Genomic DNA, 17,353 nt, shown 5'->3' on the forward strand with positions numbered 1-17,353 from the left:
ATTTCACTCCAGCACCGAGAATCAAACAGACCGGCCGGGGCTGTCTCTTACAGAGAGAGCGACCACCCCCAGCCTCACAGACTAGCTTTTATAGAGCAAAGGCCCTGTGGTTGAGCCTGGCCCATGAGAGTGTAACACAGAGAGAAAGTTGCATAATCATGTTAGGTCACACACACGTGGCCAACTGAATTACAATTTACCCTATAGTAGCTGTTTGAACTAGCTTATCACTCTGGTCAAAATTGGCACCCTAGTTTGGCACCCAAACATTCTTTGGTGGTTAGGGAGATTTACTGATTGGATGTCTCCACTTGGCCTGACTCAATTCTTGCATTCTGGGCTCTGTTACCTCCACCTGACCTGACCCATCCTTGTATTTGGGCTCTGTTATCAGGGACTGGTCGACCATATTTTACTGGTTTCCCAGACTTGCTTTTAAGTAAGTTCCCCGGGGTGGGGGTGGGGGGCAGGGTCATTTTAAGTTTTACTGCATAAACAACAAAATGGCTGTTTAACCAAGATGGAGTCGCTGTGACTAACTAGGCCCCTACAGGGCTCTCTGCTCAGCGGCGAGCCTGCTTCTCCCTCTCTCTCTGCCTGCCTCTCTGCCTACTTGTGATCTCTGTCTGTCAAATAAATAAATAAAATCTTAGAAAAAAAAAAGAAATTAGAATTATATATAGTCACTATTAAAATTGTACATTACAATAAACAAGTGTTGGTAAGGATGTGGAGAAAAAGGAACCTTTGTGCATGGTTGTATAGGAATGCAGACTAGTTCAGCCACTGTGGAAAACCAGTATGGAGAGTCCCCCGAAAACTAAAAATGGAATTATGACATGATCCAGTAATTCCACTACTGGATACTTACCCAAAGAATATGAAAACCCTAATTAAGAAATATACATGCACTCGCATGTTGATTGCAGCATTATTTACAATAGCTGAAATACAGAAGCAGCCCAAGTGTCCATCCATAGATGAATGGATAAAGAAGAAGCGGGATGGCTATATATGTGTGTATACACACATGTATACATATATACACATACACACATACACATATATTCGTATACATATATGTACACACATGTACACATATACACACATATATAATGGAATCTTACTCAGCCGTAAAAAAGAAGGGAACCTTGCTGTTTGCAATCACATGGATGGATCTAGAGAGTATAATGATAAGTGAAATAAGTCAGAGAAAGACAAATACCAGATTTTACTCATATGTGGCGTTCAGGAAACAAAGAAAAAGACAACAAAAAAGCAGGTTCTTCTGGCGATTCATAGACCTATACCCCTGGGGCTAATGATACATTATATGTTAATAAAAAATTAAAAAAAAATTTTAAAGGGGGGTCATCTGGTTGGCTCACTGGTTTAAGCCTCTGCCTTCAGCTCAGGTAATGGTCTCAGGGTCCCGGGATCGAGTTCCGCATCAGCCTCTCTGCTCAGTGGAGAGCCTGCTTCTCCTCCTTCTTCCTCTGCCTGCCGCTCTGCCTACTTGTGCTCTCTCTCTCTGTCAAATAAATAAGTAAAATCTTCCAAAAAAATGGGTGAAGCAGATTAAGGGTACACTTACTGTGATCAGCACTGAGTAATGTATAGAATTGTTAAAACACTGTTTTGTACACCTGATACTAATATAACGCTGCATATTAATTACACTAGAATTAAAAATGAACAAGTAAAAGAAAAAAATTGTACCGTGGTGGGGATAAAAGATTATAAGGTTTTTCCTAAATATATCTACTTAGTGCACTCTCTCTTAATAGTATGTTTTTGTTGTTGTTGTTTTTATTTTTTTAAAAGATTTTATTTATTTATTTGGCAGAGATCACAAGTGGACAAAGAGGCAGGCATAGAGAGAGAGGAGGAAGCAGGCTCCCTGCTGAGTAGAGAGCCTGATGCGGGGCTCGATCCCAGAACCCTGAGATTGTGACCTGAGCTGGAGGCAGAGGCTTAACCCACTGAGCCACCCAGGCGCCCCAATATTGTGTTTTATTATCAGTCTCTCTCCATATTTATTTAATTATTTGGATGATTTTAATGCTTTTTAAACATATAATGAATTATAATCATCATTATTATTATACTAAGAATGTACATCTTTGGAGAATTGTCTATTTAAATCCTTTACCCATTTAAAAATTGGTGCATTTGTCTTTTTATTATTGCATTGTAAGAGTTCTTCACCTATTCTAGATACCAGTCCCTTATTAGATACATGATTTATAAAAAATAGTCTCCCATTTTATGGGTTGTCTTTTTACTTTCTTGATGATAACATTTGCAGCACAAAGTTTTTAATTTTGATAAAGTCCTGTTTATTTTTTCTTTTGCCACTTGTGTTTTTGGTGTCAGATCTAAGAAATCATTGCCTCATGGGGTAATTAACTTTTAATGTCTCCTAAAGGCCATATAAAAAGGCTGAGTGAGCATTTGGAATAATGATGTGAGGATGTATTTGTGTTTTAGCCTAGACTTTATGTTTTAGAGCACTTTTAGGTTTATAGCAAAATTCAGCAGAAAATACAGAGATTTCTCATACCCTCCCTGCCCCACACATGCCCATCCTCCTCCACCGTCAGCATTCCCTACCAGAGTATTTATTATAATACGTGAACCTGCTTTGACACATCATTATCACCTGAATTCTATAGTTTACATTAGGATTCACTCTTGGTGTTGTATATTCTGTGGATTTTGAGAAATGTGTAATGACATGTATCTATTATTGTAATATTATATAGAGTATTTTTACTGTCCTAAAGACCTTCTGTGCTCCCCCTATTCATCCCTCCCCCTTGTTCCTAACTCCTGATAACCACTGATCTTTTTACTGTCTCCATAGTTCTGCCTTTTTCAGAATGTCATATAGTTGGCATAATACAGTATGTTGTCTTTTCAGAATGGCTTCCTTCACTTAGTAGTGTGCATTGAAGTTTCTTTCATGTCATTTCATACCTTTATAGATCAATTTTTTTTTTTTAGCACAAAGTAATATTCCTTTGTCTGGGTGTATGACAGTTTATTCATTCACCTACTGAAAGACATCTTGGTTGCTTCCATGTTTTGGCAATGATAAATAAAGCTGCTATAAACAACCTGTATGTAGGTTTTTGTGTAGACATAAGTTTTCGAATACTTGGAGTAAATACTAAGGAGCACAGTTGCTGGATTGTATAAAGAGTATGTTTAGGGGCACTAGGTGGCTCAGTCTGCCTTCGGCACAGGTCATGATCCCAGGGTCCTGGTATCTAGCCCTGCATCGGGCTTCCTGGTGACCAAGAAGCCTGTTTCTCTCTCTCCCACTCCCCCTGCATGTGTTCCCTCTCTCGCTGTATCTCTCTCTGTCAAATAAATAGATAAAATCTTAAAAAAAAAAAAAGAGTATGTTTAGTTTTGTATGAAACTGCCAAACTGTCTTTCAGGGTGGCTGTACCATTTTGCAATATCCCCAGCAGAGAAAGAGAGTTCCTGTTGCTCTGCATTCTCACCAGCATCTGGTGTTGTCAGTGTTTTTGATTTTGGCTGTTCTAATAGTTAATGTAGTGGTATCTCACTGTTGTTGTCTCCCTGATGACATAAGATGTTGAGCATCTTTTCATATGCTTATTTGCCTCTGTAGTCGTCTTTTTCTTCTTCTTCTTTTTAAGGTTTTATTTATTTATTTGAGAAAGAGAGAGAGAGAGAGAGAGAGCTCACAAGTAGGAGGGAGGGGCAGAGGGAGAGGGAGAAAGAGACTCCCCACTGAGCAGGGAGCCCAACCTGGGATTCTGATCCCTGAGCTGGAGGCAGACACTGAATGACTGAGCCACCCAGGCACCCTGTAGTCTTCTTTGGTGAGGTGTTTGTGTAGATTTGTTGCCCATTTTTTAAATTGGGTTGTTCATTTTCTTATTGTTGGGTTTTAAGAGTTCTTTGTGTATTCTAGTTAATAGTCCTTTCTCAGAGATGTCATTTGTAAATATTTTCTCCCAGTCTGTGTCTTGTCTTCTCATTTCTCTTGATACAATTGTGTTTCACTGAATCACTCACTTCACATTCATTTATTGAGAATCTGTTACAGTTCAGGTTCTCTTCCAGGCTCTGAGGATATAAAAGTGATTAGTATATAATCTTGCCTTTAGGTGTTTTTGCCCTCATGGAGGAGAAGTACAAATAAATAGGTGATTAGGACATACTTCTAAGGTAAGCAGTCTCAGGTTTCTTGAAGAGGAAACTGAGACATAAAGAAGGAAAAGGATTTGACAGCAGGCAAAAGTATGACAAAGGACTGTCAGGAGCAGAGAGCATTTCATCACTATGACATAAGTTGTCAGTATGATCTTAAGCTCTTGTTGCTATGGCACCAGTTTGTCTAGGCCAGAGGTAAGCAAACTATGGGTGTGGGCCAAATCTGGCCTGCCATTTGATTTTATAAATAAAGTTTTATTGTAACACATTCATGCCCCTTTATTCGCAGATTGTCTCTGGCCACTTTTGTGCCACAATGCAGAGTAGTCGTAACAGAGACAGTCTGTCCTGAAAAGCCTCATATATTTACTATCAGGCTCTTTATAGAAGAAGTTTGCTGACCCTGCTCTAGGCAAAAATTTATTAGAAAATGCTTGTACATTGTCCTTTTTAAAAACATTGCAAATTTGTGTGCATCTGGGAATTATTTATATGCCTACAAGGGTTTGTGTTTGTTTTTCAAAATTTTCTCCTGATTTTTGCTTTTGAAATTTTAGCTAATTAATTTTCATTCAACAGTTCTGCATAATTGACTCAAAATAAACTACAAATGATAATAACCTGCTCAAGCCCTGAAAATAAACTTAAATATTTGCTCTTTTTTTCTTCGGAAGTTTTATTGTTTCTTTCGTGGTTTATGTTTCTCTCTTTTTAAAACTACAAATTCATGTTCAGTTCAGGGAAGTCAGATACCATGGGCAAGAAAAAGAACATTAGCCCATAATCTCACCTAGCATCCTAGGAAAGAAAATACTTTTTGGCAGCCTCAGTATGTAAGGTACCTTGAGGTACTTTTCCATGCATGTGTACATATTTCATTACAATTTTTTATATAAACCATCCTCTGCTACCACCAAGTATCTTTTTTTTTTATTTTTAAAGATTTTATTTATTTATTTGACAGAGAAAGAGAGAGAGAGAGAGATCACAGGTAGGCAGAGAGGCAGGCAGAGAGAGGGGGAAGCAGGCTCTCTACTTAGCAGAGATCCCGATGTGGGGCTCGATCCCAGGACCCCGAGATCATGACCTGAGCCTAAGGCAGAGGCTTAACCCACTGAGCCACCAAGGTGCCCCTCCACCAAGTATCTTTAATAGGCATATACTTTCCTCTTTCTTTCATTATCTTCATGATTCATGTGTTTAGGACTGGTTTACTGATGAAAGATGCCAAGGGAGATAACCACAGAGTTACCCCCGTGCTTGCACCCTTTTGGAGACAAAGGGAAAATGCAACAAGAAGTGAATTTGTTGCCTCTCCCATAAAATGAGTAGTCAGGTATGGTAACGGTGGCTTTGATTTTCTGGATGCTCCAAGAGTGGAGCCTAAAAGCTAGGACCCTGTGCCAATTATCCATTGCCCCAGTAAAGCTGCTTTATGAACAAGCACAAACCCTTAGTCTAAATCAACAGTAAGATCTATTGCTCACACATCTGGGGTGGTTAGGTAGGTGGCTGTGCTGCTCTGGGCTGGGCTCACTCACGTCTGGGACTTGGCTGACTGTAGGTTCCTAAAGGTTGGTTTTGGCTGATCATGGCTTGATTCACTCATGTGTGTGAGAGTCTTTGGTGGGCTTGCACTTTTATCTGGGGGTCAGTTGGCTATTGGGTAATTAAGGCTGACTTCAGCCACATTGATTATGGCTGTTTCACGACTTTCACCCTCCAGCAGGCTATTCTGGTATGTTCTCAGGACAGTTTCAGAGGTATATGAGAGAGCAAGTGGGAACTTGCAAGGCCTCTTGTGGTCTAGGCCTCATCTCTTGGGTGAAACCCATGGGTGGGTTTGAAGATTGGGTTTGAAGATTGAAGGGGTGAAGAAATAGGTCCTGTGTCTTCAGTGAGATGAACTACAAAATCACATGGCAGAAGTCATGGAAAAGGGACAGGTGGAGAACTGGTACAGTCAGTCTACCTCGGATTGATTATGTGGCTGAGCGTGCCACAGGTGATACATACCTTTCAGAAGGAGTAGGAGTTTCATTTGTGGCTGGTCTGAGCCAGTGCCTGTCTTCCTGTTTGCCATCTCTAAGAAGAACTACCTGTAAAGGACTCTTGGCAAGCTACTCTGACATTTCTTTCTTTTTTATTTTCTTCATTTTTTTTTTAAAGTTATCAGGCGCAGATTAGTTTTTTTCTGCTTGTTCTGGAGTAATGTGAGTTGAAGGAGGACATGGACATCCACTTAAACCAGATCTGTTTTCACTAAAAAAGTTGGAAAACTTTTTCAGTCCTTCTAGTTTGTAAGTTCATTATAACTGGAAAGACTTTTCTTTCAGGTAAAGTTTTCAAGAGGATGTCTCAGTTTCTTTGTGAGAAGTTATTAGCCCTCTGAAAATCCTGTCTACAATGCTCACATTGTAGTGCCTCCCTTTTAGGAGTTACCTATTTTTATCATATTTTGGCATTTCTCCTTTAATCTTTTTTTTTTTTTTTTAAGATTTTATTTATTTATTTGTCAGAGAGAGAGTACACAAGCGGGGGGAGAGGCAGGTAGAGGGAGAAGCAATTCCCCCCTGAGTAAGGAGCCCAACGCAGCACTCAATCCCAGGACCCTGGGATCATGACCTGAGCCAAAGGCAGACGCTCAACTGTCCCTCTCCTTTAATCTTAATATCTGTATGCTACGAGGTGTGTCTGTGGAATTTTTTTTTTTTTTTTGTCCTGAGACTAGGCCAAGTTATGAGGTTGTGTAATCTGAGGTTGGTAGGAATTATCTTGGGAGGGACTTTCAGTTTGCCTTTGGTTTATCTTTTAACCAGTTCCACCATCCTGCTTTCTGTTTCTGAACTCATTTCTTCTCCATCTCCCCCCTTCTTTCTCGGGCCCAGAGGCCTTTTAGGCTTGTCATATCCTGTCAAGAAAGTATACTGTCTGATAACCACCTTTGTATTGACATGTTAGTAAATTTATGTATTATTCTTTTCAAGGTTATTGGCTTTTAAAGTGGAACATAGGAAGAGAGGCAATGCTGAATCCGAAGGAAAAACTCTCTCTAATGGTTGAACTGTAGACATGAACATAGAAGAGGTATTACATTTATTTTGGAAAGTTTCACAGCACTTCTCCCTTTATGTTACATGAATCATTACCCACTATGCTGAAGGTAAAAATCTGCCCTTGTTTTATTATGATTATTTCAGTATTATATAAAATATTAAATAATTGCTTGTATTATTAGAATAATATTATTATTGTCATATAAGTTTGAATTTAGTAAGCTCAGAGGGTAAGCCATTTTGAAACTTTAACTCTTTGGAGGAAGTTATATCTCTTTCATGACAGCTATGAAATGTCATTACTTAGCAAACTCAGAGGATGGTATATAAGCAGGAGCAATAGTTTCTAATAAACCCAGCTTTTCTAGTTTACACTTGCACATCTGATCCCGAGAGGAGCCCTGTATAAGTACGCTGCATAGATACTGTGATTTATTATTCCAGTTTTATAGAAGAAGAAATCGAGGCTCAGAGAGTTTATTTATTTTTTCATAATAAAGCTTTACTTATTCATTTGAGGGAGAGAGAGAGAGCAGGCGGTGGGGCAGAGGGAGAGGGAGAGAGAATCCACAAGTAGTCTCCCTTTTTTTTTTTTTTAAAGATTTTATTTATTTATTTTTCAGAGAGAGAGGGAGAGAGAGCTAGCACAGGCAGACAGAATGGCAGGCAGAGGCAGAGGGAGAAGCAGGCTCCCTGACAAGCAAGGAGCCCAATGCGGGACTTGATCCCAGGAGGCCGGGATCCTGACCTGAGCCGAAGGCAGCTGCTTAACCAACTGAGCCACCCAGGCGTCCCAGTAGTCTCCCTTTTGAGTGTAGAGCCCGACACAGGGCTTGATCCCTGAGATCATGACTGGAGCTGAACCAAGAGTCGCCTGCCCAGGTGCCCCATGAGGCTCAGAGAGTTTAAATGCCTTGGCCAGTTCCTGTGGCTAAGCCAAGGGAATAGGTAGGATATGGCTCAACCTGGTCTTTCCACTTTAAGCCGGCTTTCTTTCCTATACTGGGACCTCAGAACTGCTCGCACCTTTTTTGTGCGGGCTCTCTAATCATTCGTGCCTCCACTGAAGTGTTTCATCGCATTTTCTCTGCCCAGGAATCAAGTGGAACAGGTGTCTTGCTTGTAGGGACTCTGAAGAGCCTGGTGCACTGGCCAGTGGAGGGTTGTTCAGTCAGTGGGATCAGATTTGCTTCAGAAACAACCTCACCCCCTAGTGGTGAGATGAGTATGGGCTGCCTTTTCCCCAAAGTGGGGGCTGTTGCAGGAATTGTATCTCCCTCAGGGATTTATAACGGAATGGGGATTCTTTTAAACAAATGCATCACAACCCAGCATCAGTGCTTAGACCAGGGCATGGGGGGCTCCTGCCCTGGGCCCTTAACCTTAGAGGATCCCAGCACACCAGAAGCAATAAAAGGGGATGCTTGGGTGGCTCAGTCAGTTAAACGGCTGCTTTCTGCTCAGATCATTACCCCAGGGTCCTGGGATTGAGTTCCACATCGGGTCCTTCCTCACCAGGGAGCCTACTTCTCCCTCTGCCTGCTGCTCCCGCTGTTTGTGTACTCTCTCTCCCTGACAAAATAAAAAAATTAAATTAAAAAAAAAGAAGCAATAAACGGTAATGACTTTGGGATTTTTTTTTTTTTTTAAGATTTTGTTTATTTATTTGACAGACAGGTCACAAGTATGCAGAGAGGCAGGCAGAGAGATAGCCTGCTGTTGTGGGGCTTGATCCCAGGACCCTGGGATCATGACCTGAGCCGAAGGCAGAGGCTTTAGCCCACTGAGCCACCCAGGCGCCCCAGGGAATTTTTTTTGAACTCATAAAATTTTAAAGTTTAAAAAGTTTTGTGAATTTTTAAAGTTTTAAAATTGTTATGCCCCAATAACGGGTCTGTGATTAAAGGAGCGAGACTGATACAAAGCGAAGGTTAAGCAAAGCTTTATTTCGCGCCAAGCATCAAGAATCTAACCGAACAGTCAGGGATGCACCTCTTACAAGAGAGGGCGACCCTTCTCTGTTTCACAGACTAGCTTTTAAGGGCAAAGGCCATGCAGTCGGACCTGGCCACGCACAGGTGGCCAATGAGATTGTAACACACACAGGAAACTCCACAGTGATGCTAGGTGACCAGTTGAGTTACAATTTCCCCTAGTCGACATTTGAACCAGCCCATTACACCTTGATTGGGATTGGCGCCCAAAAGGCTCCCAAAGGGCAGGGCCCATGCTCCTTGGTAACCAGGGAGACAGTATGCATCCTCCCCACTGATCGGATGTCTCCACCTGGCCTGACCCACCTTTGTATCTGGGCTTTGTTACCTGGAGCTGGTTTCTGGGACTTGTCTTCAAGTAAATCCCCTGGGGGAAGGGGAGCAGCGACAGTTTCTAAATAGGTCCTTACAAAAATCACTTTAAAAAAGTATGACAACCGAATTAAGTTACTGGGAATTACTGGAAAGAGATGTACTAGCTGACCCAGGCCCTCCAGACCAGAAAACAACCCCCCTCACCCCCATCTTACCACTTTGATCAGAGAAGATGGTGATAGGCTGAGAATATATATAAATGTGGGGGGGGGGTGGGGAGTGGGGAGTTGGGGGTGGGGGAGCACTGCTTCTGCCCCAGGAAACCAGAGCGTGACTGCTTTTGTTTAATGCTGGCCTTCCTAAATCACTCTAAAGTGGGTGATTCGGCAAATGGGGTTACCAGATAACTGGGTTCCCTCCTTCCCTTCTCCTCAGCTGGTATAGTCTTGGGAAGTTCTTAGAACTGCCTGAAAAACTTGAGTTGATAAAGTGCCCTCCCTGGCTTCTTGGGGAGCTTGACCTGGTTGATTTGGGGCAGATCCAGTCAGACCTGGGTCTGGCTTCCTCTCTGCCCATGAGAACCATTCCATCATTTAGACACACAGACAGCAGGGCTGGCTACTGGAGGAAGCCTCAGCAACTTTAGCCTATCTGAGGGAATAGTGGCCCCCAAGCTGTTGATGGGCCGGGCTGTTGCTGCAGCTTTGTTTGTAAGCTCTGTATCGTTAAACTTTATGGAATGTGAACCTTCATTTATATTCTTGCTTTCAGGCTCTGCAAATGTTACTTTGCAAAGTCCTTGTAGTAGCTTTGAGGGCTTTATGATCTTTGGAACGTTGCTTTGAATCCCTTCTCTGGGTTACTTTCTATTATGAGTTGAATTGTGTCCCTCCCAAAAGGTAGATTGAAGTCCTAACCCCTGGTACCTGTGAATATGAGAAGCAGAGTCTGGAATGTGTGGATGTAGGGCCTTTACAAATGTAATAGAGTTAAGACGAGATCATTAGGGCAGACCCTCATCCAACAAGACTGGTGTCTTTAGTGAAGATAGACGAGATATAGAGAGAAGACAGTCGTGTGAAGATGGAGGCAGAAACCAGAATGATGCTTCCCTAAGCCAAAGAACTCCTGGGACTCCCCCAAACTGGAAGAGGAAAGGAAGGATTCTCTGTAGACTTTGGAGGGAGTGTGGCTCTGCCAACATCTTGATGTTAGACTTCTAGTCTCCGGAACTGGAAGAGAATAAATTTCTTTTGTTTAAAGCCACCAAGTTTGTGGTACCGCAACCCTAGAAATCTAATATATCTTCAAAGGTATATTGAGCCACCTAAAGAAAAGCAGTCTCGTTCTTTAGAGATACTCCTTTCTCGAAAACTTTGTCAATGCTAAACACAGTCCTGGCCAAATTGCAAATAGGCGTAGGGGTGGACAAATTTTACCTTCTTCCGTTCTGGATTCTTTGGCTGTTTTAGTAATTAAATTGATACAAGGCATATTCACAGGAGAAAACCAGATTTAAATTTGTACATAAGGAAGCTCCACAAAAAGATGAGACCCAAGGTCAGACAGGGAATTGAGGCTTATATGACATCTTGAGCTAAGAAGCTGAGTAGGGCTGTGGGGATCCAAAAGGTGAGAAAGGCCATTTGCAGGAAGGGAAAGGAGAAGTTTGGAAAGCAAAGGTGTCTTGTTACCGAGATAAATTTTTTAGGTAAAAAGATATCTCTGGAAATGGCTCTCTTCCGCGCACAGACCCCATTTCTGATGGCAATTGAGCAGGAGATAGAGTTTTTCCTGAATTTGCTGGGTTTTGATTGCTTTTAGGTCAAAATAATCCTCATGCCAAAGTGATACATGCCCAGTGCTAAATTCTGCTCCTTTCTGCTGGTTTCCAATGAGTGGCCTTCACATGGCTTTAAGAAGCATCGTTAGAATGAGAGTAATGTCCTCACACAGTGTCTGACTCTAATGTCATAGACAGAAACACCAAGACCAGCATGTATATTAGTGTCTCCCGGATTAAAATGACTGCAGCATTCTGTTTTGGTAGTGGCATTTTACACATTCGGTTTCAAAGAACTGGAACAGATGCAATTGCTAATAAAAACCCAGGGTGGTTTTCTTTTTTTTTTTAAAAATTCTTGTGGGCTAACAAATTAATTCACTTTTATAGAAATATGCTGAGATTTTGCCTTTCCAAGAGGATTTTGGTAAATTGTTTTGGGTGAACAAATTTCTTTAGCATAGAAGGTTACAGGTGGATGTTAGAGACTCTGAAACTGTCAGCCAAGGCAGTGCGCCTCAGCATTTGCATCTGTTGCCTCCAGAACATATGAATGTTTAAACAATGTTTTAAAATTCCTATTTAGCTCCTCTGAAGTCATTTTCAGTCCTAGGAAGTGGAAATGGAGTTTACACCTGTATTTCCCAAGGGACTGATGTAATGCGATTTGTATAAAATAATCATAGGGAGTGAGAGGAAAGTGGATCTTTTGCACTAAAATAAAATCAGCCTCAAAATCACTCTTTTCAGGGTCTGCCTTTCAGGACTCCATTTAGCTTTTAAATAGACTCGTCTTTCCCGACTTGCTTTGATGAACCGCTCTCGCTGCACTTACTACTTCTGACATTAGCTACTTGTGCAATTAAGTTGGGCCATTCTTTCCTCTTTGAGAAGGACTTTGTGCAGCTCATCTGCATTTGTGAAGTGTTCCCTTGACTTGGGAGAGTGGCTGAGGATGAGCAGTTAAGATGATGCCTGGAGTAATTGAAAGTTTGGGATGGACAATCCAAGCACTTACTCTTGGCAAAGCTCTGAGTGTTATTAGCATATGCCTACTTTGCCTCCCTTTTATTCTCTCATTACGACTCTTGGAGTTACCAGCTAAACTGGTTTTTCTTATCTCAGGGAAAGAAGAAGAAAATCTGGTAAGCTTCTCTAAGGATTGAGGGAGAACTCCATATGCCACCACTACAAGTGACTGCATTTTTGGCAAGCTGTTAAATAGGGAGATGACTCAGATAAAGGTTAAATTCTTGGGATGGGATTTTATTTTTTACTTATTCATTTACTTTTTAAGTTTATTTATTTATTTATTTTTTGAGTAATCTGGTAATCTCCACCCCCAGCGTAGGGTTTGGACTCATGAGCCCCATGATCAAGAGTCGCATTCTCCTTCAGCTGAGTCAGTCACGCCCTCCTGTGATGGGATTTTAGGTATAAAGGTGGGAGACACTGTTCCGCCATGGCATGAGTGTGCCTGAGCTTAAGTCTGCCCTGGCAGGTAGAACAGGCAAGGCTAAACTAGATCAATGAAGCTGTAACAGAGAAAATGTGCTAGAGATTTGGCTCTTTGCGGATAGAGCTATTGTTGGGGTTACGTTTCCCAGATTGCTTTGCATCTTGGTGGGGCCATGTAACATTATGGTTTGTGAGTAGAAAGGATGTGTGTCACTCCTGGTTGGAGGTGACTGAGAAGCAGGTGTACCTTCTCATCCCACACTTTCTTCATCTGCTCGTCATCTTCAAAGGACTCTGAGACTCTGCGAAGATAGAGCCAGAAGATGAAAGCAGTCTGTCTCTGAATCACCACATGAAGGGAAACTGCCCTGGACTATTTTGAGAGCCAGAAGTGAAGCTTGATTCATCTCTAAGTGATTTGATTCATCAAACTAAGCAGTTTGATTCATCTGCTTTGTTTTACCTCATTAGCGTTTAGTACTTCCTAACGTTCTATATATCGTTTCTCCTTCACTAAGTATGTAAGTACTATGAGGGCAGAGATTTTTGTCTGTCCTGCTTGTTGCTTTATCCTCAGGATCTAGAACATTGCCTGGGACATAGTGAGTGCTTGATGGTATTTGTTGAGTGAATGAATGTGGGAATAAATGCAAGGAATGTACTTGTGCTATAATAGATTTTGGAGATCTCAATCCTGGTTTCATCCCATACCAGGACGAGAGAATTTTATTCAAGGCTTTTGTGTGTGTGTGTATATGTGTGTGGAAGTGAGATAGAATCTCGGAATTCAGAATGACTTATTCAGAATTGTATTTGGAGAATCTGTGTTAGTTATTTATTGCTGTGTAACAAAGTACCCCCCAATTTAGTCACTTAAAACAACAAAAAGCTATTCTCATCTGGTTTCTGAGGGTCAGAAATCTAGGAGTAGTTCGGCTGGTGGTTCTGGCTCAGCCTCTCTCATGAGGTTGTGGCCACGCTGTCAGCTGGGGCCGTGGTCAGCTGAAGACCTGACTGAGGCTGGAAGATTTGTTTCCAAGATGGCCCGCTCACATGGCTGTTGGCAGGCGGTCCTAGATGTTCGTGGCTGTTGGTGAGAGCCCTCCCTCAGTTCCTAACCACTTGGGTCTTTCCATAGGCCTGCTTACATTATGCCAGCCGGCTTCCCCCAGGGCAAATGAGCAGAAAGGGCTGGAATTCTGTACTTTCTATATAGGTTATTTGAATCTTTCTGGTAGCTTGGATTGCCGCTTCCATGTCCTTATTGATGGAGAAGGCATTGGCTTAAATCTGCATAACAAACCTTTCTCTTGTTCACTGTACTTTTCCTGGTCATTTCCCCATAACTGGCTTCCCTCACACCCTTCTCTCTTTTTTCTCTTCTTTCTTTTGTCCTTGCCTGTAGATGGTATTTAAGCCTGAATTCTAAGCCCTCTCTGTTACTCAGTTTTTCCAGGCTATCTCCCATATATACATGAGGTACATATGTTAATAAACTTCTGTTTGCTTCTCTTACTAATTTGCCTTCAGTTACAGGGGCCCCAGCTGGGAGTTTGAAAGAGTAGAGGAAAAACAATTTTTTCTCTCCTACTTTTTTTTTTTTTAAAGATTTTATTTATTTATTTGACAGAGAGAGAGAGAGAGAGAGAGAGAGACCACAAGCAGGCAGAGAGGCAGGCAGAGAGAGAGTGGGGGAAGCAGGCTCCCGGCCGAGCAGAGAGCCCAATGTGGGGCTTGATCCCAGGACCCTGAGATCATGACCTGAGCCGAAGGCAGAGGCTTTAACCCGCTGAGCCAACCAGGCACCCCCTCCTCCCCTACTTTGTCCAGAAGTAGTGTGGAACTGGATTTTGAACCCAAGACTGAATGGTGTAGGGACTCCCTCCCCACATGACCCACCTATGCTCTCCTCTTTCTTGGCTGCAGTCTGCCCCTTTCAGTGGGCATATAGTAAAACACTGTTTTGATTTTTATCCATTATTTTTTGTACTTCTAGTTCCCTTAGGAACCCCCAAAAAGAGAAAATGGGGTGAATGGCCAGGCAGGATTATGGTATTCCAAGGCCTGTGACCCTAGTACCAACTCCAGTTTTTAAATTCCGTCCCCTCTTCCTTGTACCATCGAGGGGTAATTTAGAGCGAGAACTGGGCAAACAGGAGGCGTTGAGAAATGTAGCAATGGCCGAATGCCACTCGGGATATTTTTAGTTACCTAAATAAACTCTATTTCCACAATGTCTGCAGAGCTTATGGTTTGTGTGCAGTAAGTAAAATGATGGAAATGCCATGAAGGAGCCCAGCCAGATGACTTCATTTGTGTGCATTTTGTTCCAGAGGAGTCCCTTAAACAGCAGACGGGCTCCCTGTGATTCAGTGAAGGCACACAAGCTGCTCTCTGACACCGTTGCTTCTCTCCTGTTCTGTTTACTGCACACCCGTCTCACCACACCATGCTCCCAGGAGTTTCCTAGAGAATGTTCTGTGGGGGTGTGGATTAGCAGAAGAAGCAGAGTTCTGTGATCAAATAAGTTTTGGAAATGCTACTTTGAGCAGAGTTCAGTGGGGGTTCTTTCCCATGGGATGTCTTAGTGCTGCTAAAACACCAGGGTGTATTATGAGGTGGTATGTTCAGTAGTACTTTCCAAACTTATTTGAACACCAACCTTTGTATTGGAAGAACAGCTGTTAGTATTTGTGCCCATTATCAATTTTTTGTCTTTCAGCTCCAAATCCGCTCTTTGTTGCCCTGATTGTGATAATGGAATGTTTTTCCATTACCAGCTGGCACCAAGTTAAGCTTCACAGGTAGTGGGTGCTGGAGAAACTCTGGCGGGGGACCAGGCTTCTTTTCTTGGATTCTGTGTGCTTTGCTTCTTCTTCCTCTTGTGGTATTAGGTTGGCATGTGAGACATCTAGTGAAGATCACCCCACGGAGTTTCAGGGGCACCCCTGAAGGCAGTTCCATGGCAACTTTTGCAGGTGCCCCAGTTGTGGTGTGCCCAGCAGCAACACCTTCCATGGATGCCCTGGCTGGCTTTCCTGTGAGTTCAGTGGCACCCTGTTCGTGGCGCCCTTGTGGCTTTCTGTAGAGTCTGGCCAGCGCCCTTGCCAACTTCCCAGCAAGTTCACCAATACCTCTAAGGCCAGCTTTCTAATGAGTTTCATCAACACCCCAGTGGGCAGTTTTCTTCCCACCCCCTTCCCCTGTTGGCCCTCAGTAGGGGGATTTCCAGCTTGCCAGCCCCTGACTGCAGTGCCCAGCCAGGGCTCCACTTGTTTCATAGACCATCTCTGGCCCAGGGTGATCTGGCAAACTTCTCTGCCATCAGGTGGGTTGCAGCTATACCTTCCCCCATGAGGGCTGAATCCCGGCCTTGGGGAGCCCTCTCTCCCCATCCCATCCCAGTGTTTTCTTCCTTTAGTATTCTCTCTCAGTGCTAGACTTTTATTTCTCCTTCCCTTTTCCCCTCCCTCCCTCCTTTCCTTCTTCCCTCCCTTCGTCCTTTTCTTTTTAAAATTCGAGATGTAATTCACATACCATAAAATTCAGATTTTCAAAGTTTACAATTCATTGGGTTTTACTATACTCAAGGAGTTATGCAGCCGCCACCACTATCTCATCCAGACGATTTTAGTGCTCCAAAAAGAAACTCTGTACCCATTAGCAATCACTCCCCATTCCCCATTCTCATCTTCCCAGCTCTGGACAGCCACTAATCTCCCTTTTAACTCTATAGATTCACCTTTTGTGGACGTTTCATGTAAATACAGTCCTATGTATGTGCTCTTTTGTGTCCGTCTTCTTTCACTCGGCGTAATATTTTCAAGGTTCATCCAGGTTGTAGCATGTGTCAGAATATTCCTTTTTGTGGCCAAGTAAAATTCCTTTATGTGGAAATGCTGCATTTTGTTTACCATTCATCAGTGATAGGAATTTGGGTTGTTTCCATTGTTTGGTCACTTTTGGGGGGTATATACTTGGGAGTGGAATTGGTAGGTCCTACGGTGACTGTATTTAACTTTTAATTTGGCCAACAGAAAGTTTTAGATGACTAATTACCTTATTAAAATATTTACCCCAGCTTTATTTTAATTAGCAAGCAGACTTGATAATATTTAAAACACAGCCCGAAGTGTTATTGTGAGGTGCAGATAACGTGGGCTATAGAGCCAGTCCGGCCAGTGCCAGATCCCACCCTTAGCATTTTTACCTGAGATGTGGGACACTGAGAGAGAGGAAAAAACAGAGTGTGATCTTCCTCGCTCAGAGGTGATGGGTTGGGGTCAAATCCCCTCTCTACTACTGTTAGCTGGGATGTGGAACATTCTGACAGAGGAAAGAACAAAGTATGATTTTCCCTGCTCAGATGTTAGAATCAGAACAATTATTTCTCTGAGACTTGATATATTCAACTAGGTTATGCTATGTGTGAAACTGGGGTCTTCTGGTTAATTAAACACTCTGGCTGAGAGAAATGTAGTACAAATCCACTATGGGTAATAGAATGCTTTTAGAAAGAATTTGATCACAAAACCCACACACTCAGCGCTTAAAGT

This window comes from Neovison vison, chromosome X, assembly GCF_020171115.1.
Source record: "Neovison vison isolate M4711 chromosome X, ASM_NN_V1, whole genome shotgun sequence".
Classification (NCBI taxonomy): Eukaryota; Metazoa; Chordata; class Mammalia; order Carnivora; family Mustelidae; genus Neogale; species Neogale vison.